The sequence below is a fragment of the Neolamprologus brichardi genome, chromosome 15 (genome assembly GCF_056152115.1).
Source record: "Neolamprologus brichardi isolate AB-2024 chromosome 15, ASM5615211v1, whole genome shotgun sequence".
NCBI lineage: Eukaryota > Metazoa > Chordata > Actinopteri > Cichliformes > Cichlidae > Neolamprologus > Neolamprologus brichardi.
The window spans coordinates 30980999-30988032 of NC_142118.1; the positions used below are offsets into that span (position 1 = coordinate 30980999).

Genomic DNA, 7034 nt, shown 5'->3' on the forward strand with positions numbered 1-7034 from the left:
AGCTCAAGGGTCAGTGCCAGGGAGGTTGGTGGGGCAGGTGTGTGGGGTCTGGCTAGAATACCAGAGGCGCAAAACACCAGCTACTGGCAGACCGAGCAGTCAGCCAAGATTGCAAGACCAACCTGTGCACTGCCTGGATTGACTACAAGAAGGCCTATTACTCAGCGCCCCACACCTGGATCCTGGAATGCCTAGAACTATACAAGGTCAACAGGACACTAAGAGCCTTTATCAGGAACTCAGTGAGGATATGGTGTACAACACTGGAGGCCTTCTTCAAGCCCATAGTACAAGTCACCATCAAGTAAGATGCTCTGTACCCACAATGATCTCACTGAATGGCATGAACCCCCTCAGTGAGATCATTGACAAGACTGGCTACAGATACTGACTACGGAATGGAGCAGTTGTCAGCCACCTCCTGTACATGGATGACATCAAGCTGTATCCCAAGAGTGAACGAGACATCAATTCACTGATCCACACCACCAGGATATACAGCAATGACATCGGAATGTTATTCAGACTGGAGAAGTGTAGTTAGATGATAACAAAGGGAGGGAAGGTAGTCAGAACTGAGGGGATCAAACTACCAGAAGACAACATTGCAGACATATAGGACAGCTACAAGTACCTGGGGATCCCACAGGCAAATGGGAACCACGAAGAGGCCACTAGGAAAGCTGCACCCACCAAGTATCTGCAGAGGTTCAGGCAAGTCCTGAGGAGTCAGCTGAACAGTAAGAACAAGATCCAGGCTATCCACACCTACGCCCTGCCCGTGATCAGATACCCTGCTGGGATAATAAGATGGACAGTATAAGTAGGAGATAGAAGCCACTGACATCAAGACAAGTAAGCTCCTGACCATGCACGGAGGGTTTCACCCCAAGTCCAGCACCCTGAGGCTGTACGCTAAGCGGAAGGAAGGAGGCCGGGGACTAGTGAGTGTCAGTACCAGAGTCCAGGATGAAACAACGAACATCCACGAATACATCAGGAAGATGCTCAGTGAATACCTCAGGCAGCAGAAACCCAAGAAAGAGGAGGAAGAGGAGGAGCCATCATGGAAGGACAAGCAAAGTATATTAATCTGTCCCACTCCCATTTAGCTGGCAACCATAAAAGGAAGTCGAAACATAATTATATTATTCACAAGAACCTAACGCATAATGTAATGCAGTTTGATCACAAAATGCATTCTTATTTTTATGGTATATCATATTTTTGTAATTGAATGTGATGGATTTTTTTCCATGCAGTATTTTTTTTCCATGCAGTATTTTTATGGGGGCAGTGGCTTAGCACCCTCTATTGATGAGCCGCTACTGGTTTGAACAGGTAAAGATGTGACACCACAGTTCACCAAATAGATGAAAAGGTATAAAATAGTAATATAAAAAAGCGTCAGAAGTACAGATAATGTTTTCGGTAGACAAATATAAAGGACTAACTATATTGCAAACATGGACAAAAGTAGCCGGTATTCCACATTATCTATATCCAATTTATGACATGACCCCTGGCAACAGCATACAGCTACAGGAAGATATTGGCATGCAAAGCCTACACCTACAGACTACCAATGCACAACCATGCCAGGTGCATCAACTGCATGTTTGCAACATTTTACAGATATTACTGGGCCACATGTAATGATGGCACTTGGCCAAGCATGAGTAAAATGGAGACTCTTTTAAATATGGGTACATATTACACTCTTGAAATATGACTGACCTTAATAGTGGATTATGCTCTCTGTGGTACCTTCAGAGTTTAGCACACATTGGTGGTTAGCAGGGTTTTAATAGTTTTGCAATTTTCATTAGTTTTTATTTTTATTTAGTTTTGACTTCAGATTTTCAATTTTATATCAGTTTTAATTAGTTTTTACCAATTGTTTGCTAGTTTAGTTTAGTTTAGTTTTTTTTTTGAAAATCCTTAGTTTCAGTTTAGTTTTGATTAGTTTCAGTTATAGTTTTAGTTGTGTTTGCAATAATTAAGTGTAACAAAATCCCAGTTTCATCATATCAGTCATTCTCTTCTGCTTATCCTTGGGTATGTTGCTATTCCAGCTACCATACCCTGCACCCTGGACAGGTCGCCTGTCTGTCGCAGGGCTAACATGCAGAGACAGACAACTCACATTCCCACCTATGGGTTCTTTAAATAAATAAATAAAGGCAGATGAACAACCATTGATACCAGGCAACTATAAAATGTATATCTTGGCCCCAATGAGACTATTAACTCTTGCAGCACCGGGTGTTCGTAATTTTGGTTCAAGTGAATTGATAAACTTTTAACTTAAAGGTAATTGACTCACACAGTTGTGTAGATATCCCAGTCCTGTTGTCTCGGGATGCATCACGCTGCCTTGCCTGGGGTTAGCTTGTTTTCTGGGGATGAGGGTTGAGTGTGCTCCCTTACCTTCTCAAGGTAAGCTAGGTTAGCTTTCTTGTGTGAGCTTTTCAAGTGCACTTTAAGGTTTGTGGGATTTTTTCCCTTTAGAAATGTCCCTCATAATTTGTTTCTTTCCACTACAAGACACTTGCTTTATCCAAAACACAGTCATATTCAAAGTAATCCCAAATTGGACTCTGGCGCTTTCTTCCGACTTTTCCTGACATGATTCTGCGCGTGGATGGAGCAGCAACACAGACGACTCGACTAACGTACTGCCACCTGCTGGCATAATGAGACACAGCAAGAAAAAAATCTGGAAACTATACTTCATTTTCACCCTTGACTATTGTATGACACGCACACATCAATGAAAACTAAACACATCTTTGCTATAAATTCAGTTAATTTTAGTTAGTTTTGTGAACACTCATTCCAGTTTTAGTTAGTTTTCCTTTTTTTGTTTTTATTTTTATTTCCGTTAACGAAAATGTTTTTTCACTTCTAGTTTTCGTTAGTTTTCGTTAGTTTTCGTTAACGATAATAACCTTGGTGGTTAGTGAATATCATCCACAAGATCATTCAGATAGTCTTCATCAAAACAAGCTGTTATATAACTTTAAATGTGTGTTGTCTAGGAATTGCCAGATTACTGATCAAACACAGCATTACATCTGCATGTATATGTGGTGGAGATAACTGGATGTGTCAGCAAATGATGGATGACCAGGCGTATATGCTGCTTCCCTGAACTCCTATACCATTGGCCCAAACCCCCATCCATCTGAGTCTGCCTGGCTAGTTCATCTGTCAGAGGAAGGCCGTTTTCTGTGCATTTAAGGTTATTTTATTACTTCATTATAAACAAGGATTTGGTATTCCCACCACACTGCGCACCAGTCCAGATAGCTGCAAAACACTCAAATTTAAGTGTAAAAATATATAATTTCCAGTCTTTTTGTCTTCCTGGGTTTACGTTTATTTTTTAGCCCAAACTGTCATTTTTAAATCAAATAGGCATACATATCACCACAATTATTGGAAGAAATGAACGCAATGAGTCCCCTATTTACAAGTGGATGCTGTGTCTGTGATGTGTGTGGGGTTAATATGAGGCAGACTTTTGAGACTGTGATGTGCTTTAGGAAACAACACATGGAGACAAAGACAGGGCCACCGTCATCATTAATCTTAGTCATTGGTTAAGGCTGGCCCAATCTGCCTGACCAGGGCAGTGACAAATGCCACTACTGGACAGGGGCATTGCATCTCCCTGGTTTCATTTCCCGTTAATGTCACATCCATCACAGCCAGCCCTCTCCTGCCATGTCGCAGGAGATGAAACTGGTCATGGATAAGAATTAATTGGAAGGACAAGAGCGAGTTGATTTAGTGGAGCAGTGTCTGGGCTCAGTAAGTCTCCAACTTACAGAGCATTGAAGTTTTGTTTTGTTTTATTTTTGGTATTTGTTATTTGGTTGTTTTGTGTGTGTGTGTGTGTGTGTGTGTGTGTGTGTGTGTGTGTGGGTGGGGGCGGGGGGCTTTTGTAGTCATATTTGGTTAGTGTTGGAAATTGAGGAGAAAATCAGCTTTATATTTGATAAAATTCTATTTGTGACTAACTAACTCGGACAAATTTAAAGTAGCCTCTTAATAATAATTTTATAAATAGTTATTCTGTGTGAACCCAGTTGAGGCCAATTTTCAGTGACATACTACTGCCCTCTTGTGATAAAAGTATGAAACCAAGCAAACACCTAATGGTATTCCCTTTCCTTATCAGAGTAGAGGATTACTCATTTTCAGTTCAGGTAAATTCAATTCAGTTTTACTTGTCAGTGTCACTGTTTTATTTGACATACTTTGTTAGAAACATGAATTGATTCAACATCTGAGTTTGCTGCATGACCTTAATGGAACAAGCTTAACCAGAGTATTTGAGGAGTTTCTGCTCTTTCATTTGTATAACCTCTCTGTGGGTTTCTCAGATCTAGGAAATATTATAATATGCTTTCCCATCATACCATGCCCCCCGCTGATCTGTGTCCACAATAGCTCTCGGGTGAATCAGGCTGGTCAAACAGGGAACCATGAAGATGTGGGTCACAGCTGTGCCCGCTACCCTGGAAACATCTTCTTGTCAAATCTGCATAAATTATGTAATTTGTTTTTACACAAGAACCAGGATAAATGATTATACAATTTTTTGGATTAAAATATGTGGATACACACACACACACACACACACACACACACACACACACACACACACACACACACACACACATACAATTGATATTCCCACTACAGAACTGAATTGCCTGTGCTGTGGGTGCATATGTTTGAATCTGCAAGGCACATCTTGGAACATATCTGAATGGGAACATCTCTTTGTTCTTTGGAGAGTTTTGTATGAGTTGTAAGTTGGGGCTTTTAGTCATTTTGAAGGTATTTAAGCATATTTGTGTCCATAAGTCATATTGATTCTGATACTGATAAAAGTACAAGGTAAACTGAATGAAAGTTCATCCTGGACATATAGACCCTGCATGTATAACTGACTGTGACAAATTATTATGATTATAATAATTATTCTGATAATGATCAGAATATGATAATGATTACATTGTTGTAAGGTAACTACAATATTAGTTAAAAAAATACAACAGATACACATATTTGTAGCTCAAATGTCAGTTAAATCTGCTCAATATCGGAACAATATGAGTATGGCACTTTAGCATTTCCTCACTGGAACCGCACACATGTGCTTTTAGTTAAACTGAATAAATAAAAGTTGGGTTAAGGGCATTAAACTCAGATGCTTCATCAGACTTTAAGACTTTGAGAAATAACTGCACAGTCATCTGCTTGACATTGATATGTGTAAGAGCTTAATGGCATTGACAAGCACATCATATGCCAAATGGAAATTATGTCCTTCAAGTGTCTCACAAACTGCAACAGGGAGAGGTAAGCACTGTAGCTCAATAAAGGTAAACAGAGGCCTGTAAGCTAGAGGAGAGTGCTGTGTGGCCTGACAGCAGTATGATTCCACTGACTGATTCGGTGGGGCAGCTCAGCCCCTCAGCCAAGTGCTAAGACATGCCCATCACTGTGTGTTACACCGATTAGCGTCACATGCATGATGAGGGAAGAAGAAATTTGTCATCATTTGCATCACTCCATGCACATGAAGCTGCAGTCAGTGATGGGTCCACTGCTTGTCACATCCCAAAGGCAGTTTACAAACCCAGTGGAAGGATTGTGGGGAGGGGGGGGGGTTGTCACTGTAAACAAAAAAAAAAAAATTCTCAGAGAAAGAATGGAGACTCTTGCTGATCCATCAGGATCCGTCATCATGTGTGATCAGTAAATTGGGGTACATTATGAGACTTAATCTTCATCCAGATGCCATCCACATACCTGAACCAACGACTTGGTGGTGTTCCACCATGACCAACACCATCCCCACAGATAGAGTGTCCAGGGAAGCAGAAAAGCATCATATATGATAAAGCTTATTTTAAGGCTCAATGTTCTGATTTATTGCCTGGAATAAGTGTAAAAGACTTATTTTTAGCTTTATTATCTTTATTTATGACCTAGAATAAGTGGTTAAAGCTTATTTTAAGGCTCAATGTTCTGATTTATTGCCTGGAATAAGTGTAAAAGACTTATTTTTAGCTTTATTATCTTTATTTATGACCTAGAATAAGTGGTTAAAGCTTATTTTAAGGCTCAATGTTCTGATTTATTGCCTGGAATAAGTGTAAAAGACTTATTTTTAGCTTTATTTAAATCTAGATATTGTTCTTATTTCAAGAAATCTTATTAAGAAAAAAACACTTACCCCACTGGCAGATAATTTCACTTGTTTTAAGCAAATCTTCACCAAAAATAAGTGTATTTTTGTAGTATTAAGGAGGTGGATTTTTGCAGTGTATCAAGAAGGCCCTGAGCAAATGTGGTTATTTGGTCAGAGAAAAGAAAACCACTCTGTTATATTATAGTGTATACTATATATTGTAAGTTGCTGGACCTCTCTAAGGTCCAAGCTGTTTAAAAGGTGAGGTAACTGTGCAGCTGGGGTTGTGCCAGCTGGTGTCCTTCCTGGGCTCTGGGTCTGTTAGCTGTTCATAGGCTCCTCTGGTGCTTTAAGCTTCTCATCCTGGCTGTTCATGCTACCAGGGTGGGTCTGGCATGAGCTTTCTGGCCTCTTTCAGAAGTTGGTGGGGGCTTTTGGGCTGTGGTGAAAGCCCTTTTTCACATTTTCTGGTTCTATGCACTGGTGTGCATTGTGGATCGATCCTTATCTTTACTCTGCATGGCATTTCTGGATTCGTGTTGCCTTCTTTCACCACCATAAGAGCTGGTGTTTGGACCTTTGTGATTTGGGTGGCCGTAATGGGAATGGGGGTGCCTTTTTTCTCTCTGTCCTGGTGTTTGTTTGTTTATTTATTTTTATTCTTCCTTTTTAGCTTATAGGGCTGATGTCCATTAAACTGGACAAATTTTAATGGACAGACACTTACAGAGCTCTTTTACTCTAACTCAACACTCAAAGTGTTATGAGATTTGGATGACTGAGAACCTACACAGAGCACCTCATTCACCTAATCATGACCTAT

At 40.2% G+C, this 7034-nt stretch overlaps 1 pseudogene; it reads left to right on the top strand.

Moving 5' to 3' along the window:
* The first annotated feature begins 427 nt into the window (after positions 1-427).
* Positions 428-1112, top strand: LOC148098576 (uncharacterized; annotated as a pseudogene).
* Positions 1113-7034: the final 5922 nt, after the last annotated feature.